At 46.2% G+C, this 18,078-nt stretch overlaps 1 long non-coding RNA gene across 3 annotated transcripts; it reads left to right on the top strand.

The window, feature by feature from the left end:
• The first annotated feature begins 12,863 nt into the window (after positions 1-12,863).
• On the top strand, positions 12,864-16,313 carry LOC125919156 (uncharacterized). Of its 3 annotated transcripts, none has more exons than XR_007456683.1 (4): positions 12,864-13,246; positions 14,164-14,208; positions 14,957-15,181; positions 15,422-16,313. It is a non-coding gene; the product is annotated as an uncharacterized LOC125919156 (long non-coding RNA). The 3 variants fall into 3 exon arrangements; XR_007456684.1 differs by having other exon boundaries at positions 14,957-15,315; XR_007456685.1 differs by having other exon boundaries at positions 14,164-14,445; positions 14,957-15,315.
• The last annotated feature ends 1,765 nt before the right edge of the window (positions 16,314-18,078 follow it).

Raw genomic sequence — 18,078 nt, 5'->3', positions numbered from 1 at the left:
TTCTGAGAGCACTGCCTACGAAGCACAGAGAGACCTCCAGTAGCAGGTCCCCCCTGAGCGCCAGTTACAATCAACACTGGGTAAATAGGGCACTTCACACTCAAGTAGACTGCCACCCTTTTATGTGTTCAGTTGTGTCCCCCAAAAAGATTTGTGGAAGTTTTAACCTTATTTGGAAATTGAATCATTGCGGATATAAATTAGCGAAGGTCATACTGGACTATGGTGGGCCCATAATCCGATATGACTACTGTCCTTATAAGAAGAGAGAAAGTTGGGGGCGCCTGGGTGGCTCAGTCGGTTAAGCGGCCGACTTCGGCTCAGGTCACGATCTCGCGGTCCGTGAGTTCAAGCCCCGCGTCAGGCTCTGTGCTGACTGCTCAGAGCCTGGAGCCTGTTTCAGATTCTGTGTCTCCCTCTCTCTCTGACCCTCCCCCGTTCATGCTCTGTCTCTCTCTGTCTCAAAAATAAACATTTAAAAAAAAAAAAGAAGAGAGAAAGTTGGACATAGAGTCACCTATGATGTGAAGACACATCAAGGGTAGATGACCATGCGACATGGAGTCAGGGACTGCAGTGATGCACTGGTAAGACCAGGAACGCCAAGAATTGCCGGCAAACACCAGAAGCTAGAAGAGGCAAGAAAGGATTCTCCCCTACCAGTTTCAGAGAGAGTATGGCCCTACAATAAATTTGCCATTCAAAGTCATCCATTTGACTTTATTATGGAAGCCCTAGGAAAGTAATACACACCCCCACCCCCATCCCCAAACACATCCTCTCTTCATGCTCCTGACTTTCATGTTATCACCAGAACTTCATACCCTTTGTCCTCTGTCACCCATTTCCCCCACTTCCCAGCTCCTGGCAACCACCAATCTACTCTGTCTCTACAAATTCAGGTTTTCCTAGATCCTACATAAGTGAGTGAATACACAATGTACCCTTCTCTGTTTGACTTATTTCAATTAGCCTAATGCCCTCAAGTTCTAGCCACACTGATATAAATGGCAGGATTTCCTTCTTTGTCATGGCTGAATAATGTTGCATTATATTGACATGTATCTCCTAGAGTTTCACTGTAAACATCTTTCACCACCTTGTTAAATGTATTCCTAACTATTTTTATTCTTTTTGATGCTATTATAAATGGAGCTGTTTTCTTAATTTCTCTTTCCGATAGTTTGTTCTAAAAAAAAATGTTTTTAGGGGCATCTGGGTGGCTCAGTCAGTTAAACGTCCGACTTTGGCTTAGGTCATGATCTTGCAGTCCGTGAGTTTGAGCCCCACGTTGGGCTTTGTGCTGACAGCTCAGAGCCTGGAGCCTGCTTTGGATTCTGTGTCTCCTTCTCTCTCTCTGCCCCTCCTACACCTGTGCTTTCTCTCTCTCTCTCTCTCTCTCTCTCTCTCAAAAATAAATAAACATTAAAAAAAATTTTTAATTGCCACTTCCCGCATATATTCCCTGCTTTATTTTTGTCCTTAGCACTTCTTTTTTTTTTCAGCTATTTTAAGATATTTTTAATACACAAAAAATGGCATGTAGTCAATGCATACATTTTAGTGAGTTTGGACATACGCATATACCCATGATACCATTCCCACAATCAAGGTAATAAACATATCTATCACCTCCAAAAGATTTCTTGTGCCTATGTGTGCACACGTGTGTGTTAAGAACACTTGGCATCTTAGCATGAGATTAACCCTCAACAAGTTTTTAAGCCATGACACTGTATTGTTAATTATAGGCACCATGTTGTAACCCAGATCTCTAGAACTTATTCACTTTGTAGCATTTCTCACTATCTAATATACTATATAAGTTACTTGTCTGTTTTCTTTGTTTTCTTCACTAGAATGTAAGCACCATGAGGGCAAGGGTTTCTATTCTTTTCACTGAGGCATCCCCAGTGCCTGAAACAGTTTCCGGAACATAGCAGGCACTCGATAAACATTAGCTGAAAGTTAAATAAATCACCACTTCCACCCTCCTCTCCATTTTCATCCTGTGAAATTAATGTCTCCATACTGTGGTTTTGTGCTGGTCTCAGCCTATCAATAACCAATGTGGTGGCCTTCGTGGTTTTTCTTATGATTGCAAGAAGCCCTTCGGCAGTAACCATTGTGAAACTTTGGGGGGAAGAAAAGGTCATTACTTATAAGCCCCGTAAATGACATAGCGCACCTGGCACCACACAGGAAGGTTGTGGGCAGAAACAGAGAGCACACAGGCCTGGGCTTCCGCTTTTACTGGGGTCAAGGGTTTCATAGGCTCACTCTTTATTGATGAATTTAAAACATAAAAGCAGGAATTTAAAGTTAAGGCACCTGGGTGGCTCAGTCAGTTGGGTGTCTGATTTCAGCTCAGGTCATGATCTCACAGTTTGCGGGTTCAAGCCCCGTATCGGGCTCTGTGCTGACAGCTCAGAGTCCGGAGCCTGTTTCTGATTCTGTGTCTCCCTCTCTCTCTGCCCCTCCCCTGCTCATGCTCTGTCTCTCTCTCTCAAAAATGAATAAGTGTTAAAAAAAAATTTTTTTAAGTGCTAAAAGAGGAAAAACAAGCAGCCCAAAGGGTTAGTTATCGAAACCAACCAAGACCTCTAAACCAAAGGAGCTCGAGTGAAAGAAGGCAGCCTGGCTTTTTATCCAGTCATGTGGCTGACTTCATCTAGTCTTTATCTAGTCATAACCCTCTTGGAAGTGGATGCTGTGCCAATCAAAGCTTAGGTCGGGCGCTTGCATTATGAGAAAGAGAAAACCATGAGAAAACCATCAGGGGGGTTACACTACACCTCTCTATTCTCAGAACGTGTTTTCGGCATGCTGTGCTTCTCCACCAGGCAGGTGGCTGGCAGAAGTGAGTCTGCGCGAGATCGCTAATGCTCAGTAGGTAACAGATGCTTAACAAGTGGTCTGTGTATTTTTATTTTTTTTATTTTTGAGAGAGAGAGACAGAGAGTGGAGGGGTGGGGGCAGAGAGAGAAGGAGCCAGAATCTGAAGGAGGCTCCAGGCTCTGAGCTGCCAGCACAGAGCCTGACGCGGGACCGCAGATCATGACCTGAGCCGAAGTCAGGCCCTGAACCAACTGAGCCACCCAGGCACCCCAACGAGTGGTCTGCGTACTTAAAGGAGATTCATGTAGCACCATCCACTGAGGCCCATACCTACACACAACACTTGTCCCATTTTCCCCACTGATAATACCCACCCAGTCTCCTGGGCTATTTGCCTTCTAGCACCCTGACGCGCCCCAGGTCCTCTAGCCTCAAAGGAGAAAAACTTCAGCCACCGCACATCCAAACACAGGTGCCTTTGGAGGCACCGCAATGGGGACAAAGCCTGATGAAGGGGAAGAGCTTCCCCAGATACCGTTTCGGAGGAACCCCCAGCCGGGATGCAATGGCAACCCTGGAGGACCCAGGCAGGCCACAGAAAAAAGGAGCAGACAGCTCCCCCTGGTGGTACGGGTCTGTCCACTCCAACACTTACTCTGGTTGGGAGGTGGGGGCCGGCCGTGTGGTTATCTACCAGCAAACCCCTCAAGGTACACACGCGCTAACACATGGAAGTCTAACCGCAGCTCTTTACCTCCCCCCCCCCCCCCCCCCCCGCAAATTTCAGGAAATACCAAAAAATAATAATTGCTTAATTAAAATTGGCTTCTTTCTGGCTTGTTTTCCTGCTTTCTGGGATTATGGATGTTTAATGTTCAGATATAGATTATATTCTAAATAAATTACATAAAAATTAAGGGGAAAAAACAGTAACATAATTCCAATATAAAGAGGAGGAGTAAAGACAAATCTACCAACTTCTTATCTCTGAAACCAGTTGAACTGATCACAACAAAAACAATTCGCACAGATATGTAAATTCCACTTGGGGTGAAAATAGAAAGCACTTACAACCCCAAATAACACTTTCTATGAAGAACTCCTGCCAAGTCCCCTGAAACTGGAACCAAATGGAGGGAGGATGCTGACTCAGCGTCCCATTATGACACTCATGGGCAGAGCTGACAACACGCTTCTCCAAGGGACACGATATGCTCAGAGGACTAAAACCAAGAACACCTCGTCTGTAACCAGATCTGCCACACGTATACTTCCTGCTCCTGAAAAAGAGAACACCTAGAAAAGAAAAACATAATTGAAGACAGTGTTCCTTAAAAACAGAAGAAAATCGAAATCTGGTTGGGCGGGGCGGGGGGCGGGGGGGGGGGGGGGTGTGTAGGAGGAAACCAGGAACCGCTGTTTAGTGAGTATAGAGTTTCAGTTTTGCAAGACGACAGAGTTCTGGATGTTGGTTGCACAACTCCCTCAATATACTTGACACCAGTGAACGATTCAAAAAGACTAATGCTGAGAACTGGCCCAATAAAGTTCAGTATCTTCAAAGATGAAGGATATTTGGGCATTCAGGCAAAACTACCAACACATTTGCTGAGGGGGAAAAAAATATATTCAGGTCGCCTCCAGACTACACCACCAAAAGACAGTGAAGAAATCCCTACAAAGTCCTCTGGAAGAAGAAAAATGAGGCCCACACACTTTGTACTAAATCAAACTATTTTACGAGACTAAAGGCAACAGACACGTATTTCCAGGATGCCAAATTCAGGGCATTTCATTCCTGTGAACACTTTTCAAAAACACTATTAGACATAAACTCCAACCAGCCTCCAGAAAATGAGGTAAAAGGATTGGGTGTGAATGCTAAATCCATTTCAGTGCAAGAGAAAAAGCTCAGGGGCGCCTGGGTGGCTCAGTCGGTTAAGCGTCCGACTTCTGCTCAGGTCGTGATCTCGCGGTCCGTGAGTTTGAGCCCCGCGTCGGGCTATGTGCTGACAGCTCAGAGCCTGGAGCCTGTTTCAGATTCTGTGTCTCCCTCTCTCTGACCCTCCCCCGTTCATGCTCTGTCCCTCTCTGTCTCAAAAATAAATAAACGTTAAAAAAAATTTTTTTTAATAAAAAAAATAAAAGAAAAAAGCTCAAGTCGCTGCAGGAATTATGGTTACAGAGCAGAGTAAGTGTTATAAACTATGAGAATGTAACCAAAGATCAGCATGGGGACGGCTGGGATGGAACAGCAAGCAGGAGTTAATATAAATCAGGTGACACGTGCAACTTTTATAGTTAGAGTATCAAAAACTATTTTTAACCTGCAAAAACAAGTAACTAAAGTATAAAAGAAATCGGGGCATCTGGGTGGCTCAGCCAGTTGAGCATCCATCCGACTTGGGCTCAGGTCATGATCTCACCGTTCGTGGGTTCGAGCCCCACGTCGGGTTCTGGAGCCTGGAGCCTGTTTTAGATTCTGTGTCTCCCTCTCTCTCTGCCCCTCCCTCACGCGCACTGTCTCTCTCTGTCTCAAGCATAAATAAACATTAAAAAAAAAATTGTAGGGGCGCCTGGGTGGCTCAGTCGGTTAAGCGTCCGACTTCAGCTCAGGTCACGATCTCGCGGTCCGTGAGTTCGAGCCCCGCGTCGGGCTCTGGGCTGATGGCTCGGAGCCTGGAGCCTGTTTCCGATTCTGTGTCTCCCTCTCTCTCTGCCCCTCCCCCGTTCATGCTCTGTCTCTCTCTGTCTCAAAAATAAATAAACGTTAAAAAAAAATTTTTTTAAATGTGTAAGCATAAAGGAAATCACTAGAAAAAGTAACACTAGTCCTATTATCCATGAAAATCAGACGGTGAAGAGGAGAGCAGGAAGTAGAAGTACACTGTTTTAATCATTGCTGGTGGAGGGAATCAATCTAAGTGATACAGCATTGAGTACATCATTTGAAGTTATGGTTATAAAGATAATCACTAAGACTATAAACAAACTGAATCTTTTATATTATCAGAAGAAATACACATAAAAGAGAAAAAATAAATAGGTCATGTAGCCAAATATAAATGATAAAAAATTGTAAAGTGGAAGGACAGCATGAAAAAGATAAAACAAGTATCAAACACATGTCATTTATATGAATAAATTAAAATAGCACAAATTCATGCATTAAAAGCAAAAGATTCTCAGATGGGATCGCAAAGCAAAACTACACTATAAACAGTGAATTAAAGGATATATCAATAAGAAAGTAGCCGCTTCATTTTGTCGTCCTCTCAACTGCATTCAAACACACATCTTATGCTTGCATTCCTGACTTCCTCCCTGAATAATCCTGTACAAAAGCCAGTAGGCAGAACCCAGCAAGGTAGGTGTCTGCAGGGGCGGGAAGGATGGGGGGTGGTACATCACTGGAAAGCTGGAGCAGGGTGTTGGAAGTGTAGAGCCATGAGGAGGATATCTGCCCAGGGAAAGCAGGGACAAGGGGAAAGGTGGTGGCCTCTCGTGGGGTATCAGAGCCCAAGCAGGCAGGGGAGGTGGGGGGGTCTATGTGTTGCAGGGTGAGCAGGCCTGAATTCTATGGTGCCAGACTGAAATTGGGCATAACAATGAGAACTCATGGTTTTCAGTATATGTAAATAGATGCAGAAATACATCTAGATGTAAATGTGCGTGTGTTATTTATTTGTACAAATACACATACATACACACACATGTGTATATGTACATACATTCATATATTCCCTAGTTTTGACCTTGGAAGGGCCTGGAAGTGGCGACATCTCAAGAACAATGAGCACACCGAGAGCCCGAATCTTTGTTTCTAAATACCATTAAGAGAGCAGAGTTCCTTGCAAAAATGGCTGCTACCAGGCTGGGCTGGCGCAGAGAAAATACACGATGAGTCTGGAATGCCTTGCTGTGCCAGAAAGGAAAAACTGCTCAAAGAATGATGGAGACATGACAAGAGAATACACAAGCTAACCAAAAGGCTAGCTTACTCCCGCTATGGCCAACTTGTTTCAGACTAACCATGGTCAATGGAGAAGAAAAGTATTATAAAAGATTATAATAATAATGAAAACCAATGGTAGTAACAAAATTATAATTCATTGACTAAATAGGAAGTTATGAGCCCATATTGATATAAATAAATGAATAAATAAATGGGGAAGTGAGAAAGATTTGCCTTACAGCAGAATGACAGCTAATGAATGTAGAGGGAATGATTGACCTAGAAAATCACTATTTGGCAACCATCGCAGGAATAAGTAATTCAGCCTAAGTAATTCAGCCAGAAAGCATCAATGAGTGCTAAAACTAATTGGTAAAAGTTTGACGAGGAACAGGATATTTACATAGCCTCAAATTACTTTGCAACAAAATATATATATATATTAATTACAAAGAAGGAAAAGAGTAACTTCACACTGGAGAAAACTGGCAGACGTCTGGTTAATCAGTGATCGATCGATCAAAGTTAACATCGCAAAAATGGGACAAATCAAAATTACGAACCACCTGATAGAATATAATATAAAGAATATAGTATGGCTTGCTGATACTCTTGCCAAAAATGCAGAACCTGCCTCTAATAATGCGGAAACATCAGATGAACCCGAAGTGGGGGACATGCTCCACAATTGGCCCCTCATCTGCGGAAGAGGAAAAGCCATGAAAATCAAGGAAAGACTGAGGAACTGTGTCAACAGCATTCTATGCGTAATCTTGGATTGGGTCCTTTTGTCATAAAGGACATTATCGAGACAACTGGCCACATTTAAATGGGGCCTGTGAATTAGATGGTAATAAGGCATCAATGGCGTATCGGATATTATGTGTGTAGTTTGAGGGGTGGTTGGTAGGGCTTTCAGAGGAGAGGGGGAAAGCATGCCCAGGGCCCCAGGGGTGGGTGAGTGGGTGCTCAAGAGGCACCCTAGTAAACTGCAGCTTTCAGGGTAGCCTCTCCATCAGCTCTCGCAGACCCCCAGTGCAGCACGCCAGGCCTTCTAGGGGGCACAGAGCAGCCAGTGCACGTGGACAACATTATCAAGGCCCCATCTCCAAGATGGAGAGTCTTTTCCACAGACTGCCCAGGCAGAGTCAAGTTTGGCCCAGACCTTCCGGCAGAGAAACTGGGTATGGCTGGAGTGAACTTGCAAGCAATGGACCCTGAAGAAGGGAACAACAGGCTCACTCAGGAAGAGCTGCTGGAGCCCGACTGAGAAGCAAGACAGAAGCTGCTCTCCCTCCCTGGATGCTCCAGAGTCCCCTGGAAGTGCGATCTTTCTGCACTGAACTGTTGACTCCCTCCTGAACCCTTTCCTGTTTCATCTCCCTCTGGCTCTGTTACCCTCTGAGCAACTCCCTGCTCCCCGGGGATGACAGGCAGTCTGCACCCTGCTCCCCGGGGATGACAGGCAGTCTGGGAAGTGATTTGAGGCAGAAACATTGATTTCCCAGGGTAGTCAATGGGTCTGGAAGAAACAGCACAGAATATGTAAAATGGATCCCCCCTGGAAAAGCAAGGGTTTATGGTTGCCGCACTGTGGAGTCAACACTCGCGATGCTTCGTGGGGGCGGTGAGCCATGGTGAGAAGAGCATGGAAATCAGAGCCAAACAGATCTGGATTCAAATCCCAGTCATGTCAGGTGACATCTATATCCCCTTGCTAAATTTACTTCACCTTTCTGAGCCTCAGTTTTCCAATCTGCCATCAATACCACCCTATGGATCAATGTGAGAATTAAAATCATCGTGCGTCTGGCTCCAGATCAGACGCTCACAGAATGTTAGTCTCCTCCTCCTTCTCTCCAACCTCCAACATTCCAGCCAGCAACCACCATAGTAATCTCTCTCTCTCTCTCACACACACACACACACACTCAAAACAATAGACTTTCTCCCTCCCAAAATCCTTACCAGAAAAAAAGAGTTTGAGCTTTTGTTTAAAAGCCACCCTATTGCTGAAGGGAGTGTATTCCTCAACACTCCTGCATTAGAATTTCTCTGGACACTGGTTTTATTTATTTTTTAAAAAATTTTTTTCATATGTTTATTTATTTAAAAAAATTTTTTTTTGATGTTTATTTTTGAGAGAGACAAAGACAGAATGCGAGTGGGTTGGGGCAGAGAGAGAGGGAGGCACAGAATCTGAAGCAGGCTACAGGCTCCCAGCTGTCAGCACAGGGCCTGACATGGGGCTCAAACTCATGAGCTGTGAGATCATGACCTGAGCCGAAGTCGGGACTCTCAACGGACTGAGCCACCCAGGTGCCCCCATCAAATGTTTATTTATTTTTGAGAGAAAGAAAGAGAGAGCACGTGCATAAGAGAGGGGGAGGGGCAGAGAGAGAGAGGGAGACAGAGGATCCGAAGCAGGATCTGCGCTGACAGCAGAGAGCCCGACGCTGGGCTCGAACTCACAGAATTGTGAGATCATGACCTGAGCCGAAGTCGGATGCTTAACCGGCTGAACCATCCAGGAGGCCCTGGACACTGGTTTCAAAATGCAAATTCCCACACTACATCCCAGACCTGCTAAATGGAGAGGAAGGGAGCAGGTGAGTTTTCCTTCTCTCTGTCTCACATTCAAAATTCACTGAGAGGGATCTCATTGACCTGGGTTGGAACCATCCAGTGTGGAGGGTCAGAAATGGACAAGTCTTGGGGTACCTCTGGGGGCTCTGTGCTGACAGCTCAGAGCCTGGAGCCTGCTTTGGATTCTGTGTCTCCCCCTCTGCCCCTCCCCTGCTTGCTCTCTCTCTCTCTCTCCCTCCCTCAAAAATAAATAAATCATTAAAAATTTTTTAATAAAATTAATTTAATTTTAAAAAAAGAAATGGACAGATCTCTTACCCAGGCCTCCTCAGAAGCCACTGGTCTTCCTTCTGCCCAGCCTGTTGGTGATTACCTCTAGATAAGACCCTGACTCCCTCACCAAACAGGAGTGGCCAGAGTAACAGGATCATCTGACCAAAGTCTGGAACCTATGTGCAGAGAACCATTGTGACCTCTTTTCTCAGAACGAAGCTACACGCACGGCACACAGTCAGCTCTCCCATCCATCTTTGCCCTGCTCCAGAATCCTTAACTGAAAGCAGGACGAAGCTGGGCTCTTGGAGGGACAGATGGTCGAGGCTGGAGGCTGGTGGGGAGCCCTAAGGCAGGATCGCCATGTTTACCAAATAAAATATAGAACACCCAGTTAAGTAAGCAAAGTTTTACTATAAGTATGTGCCATGCAATATTTTTTAGGCTAAAACAATTATTCCCTGCTTATCTGAAAAATCATACGTTAACTGCATGGCTTGCATTTTATCTGGCAATCCCACCTGGGAGAGCAGGGACCAGGTCTGTTTTGCTCAGTGTTGAACCTCCAGTACCCATTTCATGTCTGGCATATGGCAGACGTTCAATATATTCTTTTGAAATACTTAATTGTTGAAAAAGGCCTCTCAGAGGTCCCTCTCTCCCCACTAAAAGGAAACATATCCCCCAGGGGCCAGCTTTGAACTCGCAAATTGACTCATTCAAATCATTAGACTAGAGCACTTAGCTAGTGTTAAGATCTGTGCTAACCAAATTGGAACACAGAGATAAATAAACTGTGGCTCTTGTCCTCAAAATGGCAATTAACCAGCAGGAGCAATAGATCTGAACTGAGAATTACGAGAGAATATGATAGATGCTAGACAGTAAAACCAGAAGGTCAGGGCCGGGTGATTTTGCTCACCATTTTATCTCCAAGCACCTACAACCTGGCAGGCACTCAGTAAATAGTGGCGGAGTGGAAACGTGAAAAGACGGAGACAGGAACAGTGCATCGCAGGGCGGCAGAGGGGAGGTGACTAACTGAGGGAGGCGCGATGGTGAGAAGACTGGGGTCACTCCAGGGAGGGAATGACACCTGGTGTGGATTGTGATGTCGGAACACAGCAGACAGATGGAAAGGAAAGAGCATTTCTGAGAGAGGAACAGCATGAACACATACAACATTTTATCGAGCAGGAAGTAGCACCTGGGGGCCAGTGATGAGGTCAGAAACGTGGAAAGCCCTGATCACATGGTCAAGGAGACTGGGCTTTATCTTAGGGGTAATGGGTGGTCCTTAAAGACTTTTGAGTAGAGCCTTGGCCTGCACATCAGGCATTAGCATTAGCATGGAGGGTGGACAGCAGTGGAGACAGACTGGAGGCCGGAAGCCAGTGAGAAACCACTGAAATAGCCTAGTCTGCAAACGATGGAGGGCTAAACTTGTGGATTATTGGGGGCATTGGAAAATAAGCCTGCAGGATGGAAACGGTACCCTTAAGGATTCGCTGTGAATGCCTCCTCCATCTGTCCCCACCCTGTTCCTACGTGCCCCAGGCGATGGGAGGGGAGGCTGCCCCAGAAAGGGGCAATTGTGGAGGAAGGGGAGATGGGAGGCAGCCCAAGACAAACTTCCTTTACTTCGAAGACTTGCCCAAGGAGACAGCAGGGCTAGAGCGATTGGAGGCTGACCCCAGCCCCCAGGCTCTTCCCTCCCGCTGCTGCCAGGGGGGAAGGGGGGGCGGGTAAGAAGGCTTCACCTCGCACCTTGGCCCACAGAGTCCACAGTTCTCTTGGGGCCTGCAGGTGGGACCTTACCCTCAGGGTGTAAGCCACGCCCCCAGCAAGCCACGCCCCCTGCTGAAGACCGGAGGTGCCTACAGCCGACCCCCTCCTTCCTGGAGATGATCCCAAAACATGTCCCAGAGAGATTATCAAAAATTCCAACCTAGTATTTACCCAAAGAATGCAAAAATACCAATTCAATGGGATACATGCACCCCGATGTTTATAGCAGCATTATCTACAATAACCAAATTGTGGAACATATATATGTGTATATATATATATACATATATATAATATATATGTGTGTATATATAATATAAATGTGTTTTATATATATTATATATATTATATATAATATAAATATAAATATATAATATAAATGTGTATATATATACATATATATATAATACACACACAATGGAATATTACTCCATGAAAAAATAAAACCTTGCCATTTGCAACAACATGGATGGGGCGAGAGTATTAGGCTGAGCAAAATAAGTCAGAGAAAGACAAATACCATATAATTTCACTCATATGTGGAATTTAAGAAAGAAAACAAGCAGGCAAAGGGGGGAAAAAGAGAGGTGGGGGAGAGGCCAACCAAGAAACAAACTCTTAACAATAGAGAACAAACAAACTGATGGTTACCAGAGGTGGGGGGGGGGGGGGGAATGAGTGAAATAGGTGATGGGGATTAAGGGGGGCACTTGTGATGAGCACAGGATGACGTACGGAAGTGTTGAATCACTACACTATACACCTGAAACTAATATGACACCGTATGTTAACTAACCGGAACTTAAATAAAAACTTTTCAAAAATTCCAACCTGAGGGAGGCACAGGAGATCAATGAGTTCAGCCCTAGGCCCAGAGCCAGGCCCAAGTCCTGGGTGCGACCCCCACTGCCTCTCATGTGGCTCTTTGGGCATCTCACTGCTTCATCTCACCCACCTCTGGAGCCACCAGACCTTACCTGTAGCAGGCATAGTTTGGAGTTAGACTCACATGGGTTCAAATCCACCCAGATATGTGACCTCACCTTTGTGAATATCGCTTTTCCTGCTTGATGAGTAACACATACCTCACAACCATGATGAATTAAGTAAAATATCCCATATGAACAAACTGCACAGTACCTGGCATGTAATCAGAATTCCTATAACGGCCGCATTCCTTCATTCCTGAACTGACAGAGTTTTATCTGCAGCCTACCTGCCTTTATTCATTCACCCTCCTGATATATTCTGGGTGCCTACTATGTACCAGCTCCTTCTAGGTTCTGGGAAAAGAGTGGCAAGCAAAACATAGTTCCACCACCCATCACGGAAGTTCTGTCCTCCTGGGGCACAGAGATATTAACTGATCACACAAATAAAAATAAAATTACACCAATAATGAGTACCATGAAGGAGAGAAACTCACACCCACTTAGTTATTCCAAGGACTTCCGGAGGTGGAGCCTGGGGCTGACACACCTTTGGCATGGCCCACGCCAGGGAAATGCTGGAGGTCTTACTTTCCTGTTAACTGGTTTCCCAGAAGCTCCATTTCCTAAAAACAAATGTATTCAGAAAAGGGAACTTGGGAGGGGAAACCTGGAATGCCCCCAGATCCAATCCGGAACCAGGTTCCCCAGAGCCCTTTCCCACCCCGAGATAAACAAAGCCTCTGCCGGACTACTGCCTCTGCAACACTAAACAGCCTCCCCAGGGAAGACGGATCTGGCTACAGGTTCACCATGAAATTCTTTACCATCCTGCTGCTGGCCACCTGAGCCTCCACCTCTCTCGCCATCCTTAATGGTGAGTCTGGCTTCTGCTACACTCCTCTTTGTTCCCCAGAGGTCACTGAGCTGTCCGCTGGAGAGTCGTCAGCACTAGGAAGACCCCTCCTTAATCCTTGTAATGCACCGTGTGGAGAACGCATAACCAAAAGTGCACACCCGGGATGGCTGAGGTGTGGAGGCAGGGGACTAGGACTCATGATACCAGGAATCCTGCACCCTAGAAATCCTGGCGCTGGGGCCAGAGGAGCCAACTGGACCCAAATCAAGGTGGACTATGGGTTAACAGAGATTCAGATAAGATTCCAGCCTCTGAGGGTGCTGGACACGCCAAAGCCACTGACCTCCTCTGGGCCCCCCTGCCTCCCTCTGTAACAATGAGGGCAAGACATATACACACATTCATTTAACGACTATTTATTGAGCACCTACTCTGTGCCAGACACACAGCTCTAGGCACTTGAGATACACTAACAAAACAGAGACCTCAGTCATCATTGAGATGTCATTCTAGGAGAAAGAAACAGATAATTGGCATATTAAACAAATTATGTAAGTGTGTTAGAAGTGCTAAGACAGGGGCGCCTGGGTGGCTCAGTCGGTTGGACGTCCGACTTCGGCTCAGGTCATGATCTCACAGTTGGTGAGTTCAAGCCCCGCGTCAGGCTCTGTGCTGACAGCTCAGAGCCTGGAGCCTGCCTCAGATTCTGTGTCTCCCCCTCTCTCTACCCCTCCCCTGCTCATGCTCAGTTTCTCTCTATCTCTCAATAATGAATAAACATTAAAAAAAATTAAAAAAAAAAAAACAAAAAGAAGTGCTAAGACAGAGAACAGGATAAGGAAGGTGGAAATGCTGGGTGGGGAGTGGGTGCATACAAGCATCTCACATGTCAAATGTCTTAAGACCTCTGGAAACTCTAACCCCTTATTTTTCAGAGCCAGAAGATGAGATCCACTTGCAGGCTCAACGCATAAATGCCCGTAAGTCTCATGTTGGCATCCTTTAGAGGGAGTTGGTGGTAGTGAAAGATGGTCCAGTAAATGATGAATTCTCCACCTGAGGAAGAAGTGGAGCAGAGACCATCCCTCCTGGCGCTGGACCTTAATCCTTCCTGCTGCACTAATTGGCCAAGATCTGGGGGCCGGGAACAATTTGAACAGCACTTCATGCTGGGTAGTCATTGAAGATGACTATATCTCATACCCAAATGTTAGCAGGTAGGGAGTTTCAGCTCACCCTGAGGGGAGGATGCTGGAGGGGCTCCTCGGTCCCAGGCTCCTCCACCACCTCAAAGTCATGAATATGACAGGACCCTGCTTTGTAGATTATCCATAAACACAATTCAGTCTCAGGCTAGCTTCCCCCAATTTATCGGAGAAGGAAGACTCAAGCAATACCCAGAACTCAGAAAAAAAGAGCCAGTATTTATTGAACCCCTCCTATGCACCAGACAATGGATCGGGTGTTTGCATAGTTAATCTCTTTTCATCAGGAAGGTGAATGTGTTAGAAATGAAATCCCTATTCAACGGCATTCAAAATCAGGGGTGTGCCCTTAGGTGCTCATAGATTTGGATGCGGGTATTGGATCTCAATTCTGGTCTACACTGACTGAGCAATGGCTCAACCCTGACATTCTCTGCATGTTAAGGGATATGGCAGAGAGCTGGCTGGCTGTTGCTTACCATGAGCTCTTTCTCTGCCCCTCATTTCATCTCCTTGGTCCCAGCTGCTCAGCTGATATCTGAAAAGGACCATGTCTCCATTGAAAACCTTTCTGAGGAATCTCTCATCTCCAGAGAAGAGCTGGTTTTTGAAGAGGATGATATGACCAAATCTACCAGGAGACCAAAGCGTCAAAGGCCCGAGCTGCTTCACCCCATCCCCCAGGAGGACAGTATCAGAAATGCTGCCTCTCAGTCAGAAGAGACTACAGAACTCACTCCCAGGGCTGGTAGGAGCCAGGGCCAAGGGGAAGAAGCCGGGAGGGAGGCATTAAACAGAAAAACGCAGTGGCCGGACACTACCTTGGGGGAGAAAGTTGGGGATGGAAAGAGAAAGGAAGCTGAAGGGGAGCAAAAATTAAAGGTAAATGAGATTTGGAGGATCCACTGATTGTGCCAGCACTGAGGAGTGTGGGGGAGGCGTGAGGGGACTAACCTTACTTTGCCATTTCTCTCCCAATGTTCCCCAGCAACCACCTCAGAGGGAAAACTGGCCAAGCTCGGCCATAAAATCGGGAAGAATGTGGACAAAACAGTAAAAGAAACCATGAGCTATCTGAAAAAACCTACTCCCTCATGCCTATGAAGTCATAAGGCCCTAATGATAATAAGGCCCAGTCCCGGCCAAAGCTGGTGTCTACAGCACCCAAACCCTCCTTGCCCTGACCACCATCTCTCAGCTCCCCACGTCCCTTATTAAAGCGTTGCATCCCAGTCTGGCTCTGTGGTGGCTTTGTCGGGCCAGGAGGCAAGGCGGAGGCCCCCACTCCACTAGGATTCTTCCTGAGTTACCCCATCGCTCTAATTTTAAACCTCCCCTCCTCAGCTTACAACCTGTTCAAGTCTCCACGTCCCAAAATATCCTCTGTGAGGTCTTGACTCCCCTCAAGCTGCCCCTCCTCTTCATCCACACTGCCTCCCTGCTCCCTCACCCCCTGCACCCCTCACCCCCTGCAATCTACATTTTCACACCCTCCAGCAACTGCTCCCCCCAACATCACTGACGGCAACAAGCCCAGTGGCTATTTCTGGTCCCTACTCCTCTCTTCATGGTCTCTGCAGAACTGGACACGATTACCCCTCCTAGAAAGTTTCCCCGCACTGACCTCCCAACGTGCTGCACTCTACTGGTTCTCCAAGCCCCCCATTTCCTTCCTGGCACATTTTCTGACCATGCACTCTATGCTCCCAGGGTCCCATCCTGTGCCCTCTCATCTTCTCTCCACCTTCCTTCCTCTACATCCCCATTTGCCAAGACTTCAGCTTCACCTCAGGGTGGATGGGGTCCCATTTACCCACCACCACACAACCACCCAGTGTCTACTATATGTCACACTCATCTACCTAATATGTGCCAAATTACCCCGCCCCCCCCCCCACACACACACACACACACAACCCTGGGCAGTTTTCACTATAAAGGCATATGGGACCAAATGGGGAAAGAAGAGACTGGGAAAATAAAAATCTCTCTTGGTCTTACAAACGGAAGGAAGATTGCCCATTCAAAGGGAGATAGGAAGGAAGGCAGGAAGGAAGCTATGAGATAATAGAAAATATATGTATTGGTCTCTGTTCCCCCAAACCTGGCACAAAGCTTCAAAATCCTTGTAATTTCCTAAGGGATAAGCACATTGGAATCATCCCTGTTCTAGTATCTGGACTTTGACACATCCCAGCGATGGGGATCCTAAGACTCTTGTAAGTTCCTAAGTGATAAGAGTGACAGGAGCATCTTTTGTTCTAATGAGGTGACTCCGGTGCGCTCTTGGAGGCTCCTGGATGGAGGCTGGCCGCCAGAAGGACCAAGCCATCATTAGAAGCTTGGAATTTTCAGCCCCACCCCTACTTCACTGGAGAGGGGAGAGGGGCTGGAAACAGAGTCAATGATTGATCATGCCCCATGTGATAAAGTCCCCATAAAATCCCTCTACAGTGAGGTTCTAAGAGCATCCAGGTCGGTGAACACATCCACACACCAGGAGGGTGACATCACCCAGTTCCACTGGGATAGAAACACCTGCTCTCAGGACGCTCCTGGACCTTGCCCTGGGTATTTCATTGTCTGCCTGTTCAACTGTATCCTCTATCATATCTTTTAATAAACTGATAAACTGGTAAACAAGCATTTCCCTGAGCCGAAGCAAGTTAATTGAACTCAAGGGAAGGGTCATGGGAAGCTCTGATTTATATGATTTATAGCCGATCAGTCAGAAGAACAGGTGACAACCTAGACTTGCAATTGGCATCTGAAGGAGGACAGTCTTGTGAGACTGAGCCCTTTCCCTGTGGGAGCTGATGCAACCTCCAGGTACTGTCAGAGCTGAGTTGGATTGTAGGACACCCAGTTGACCAGAGTTGCTTGATGGGAGAAAACTCACACGCACTGGGAACAAGAAGTGTCAGAAGTGAAGTGTTCTGTGTGTGAATAAGGAAAGACAGATGAATGACTGAGTTTTTCCAACTCAGGAGCCACCTCTGATGTCTATTATCCTACCCCCAGGACATAAAAAAAAAAAAAAATGCACTTGGAAGATCAACAGGGTGATCCACCCACAGCAATGCAGGCCAGGTGCTGCCCTGGCCCAGAAAAAACTGGAAGTGTGTTCACAGCTGGGGGCAGATAAAATAATCTCCATCCTTCCTTCCTTCACTTTTTCCTGGTACAGAAAGTTTCCACCTGCCCACTGCCCTTAGTTACCCACCCTCCCCTCCAATACAAAGACACACTCACAACTCCACCAAAAACATCACCCAACCTAGATGGAAAGTTCTATTATAGGTCTTTCTCATAAATTCTTGCCAGGCATAAATTCTTGAGATGAGGCATAAATTCTTGCCAAAATGACAGAGGAAGGTGGTGAGAGATTCTGGAGTTTAGGAAAGAATTGGAAGGGAAGTTCCTTGAGAAGATTAGGTTAGGAAAATTGAAGTGTCTTGGAGATTAAAAGCCCCAGACTCATTGTTCTGACCCTCCAGTTGAGACCAATAAAAAAATGACATGAGGGTCATTACATAATGGTGAAAGCATCCAGCTTCCTAGCAGCTGGACAGATGTTCTATAAACCCAAAATTCAGGGCTCTTGGTTAAAACTGGATAGGAGACCCCAGGCCAAAGGAGCCTTCG

The sequence above is a fragment of the Panthera uncia genome, chromosome B4 (assembly GCF_023721935.1).
Source record: "Panthera uncia isolate 11264 chromosome B4, Puncia_PCG_1.0, whole genome shotgun sequence".
NCBI classification, from domain to species: domain Eukaryota; kingdom Metazoa; phylum Chordata; class Mammalia; order Carnivora; family Felidae; genus Panthera; species Panthera uncia.
This window is presented reverse-complemented; position numbering and strand designations above follow the sequence as displayed.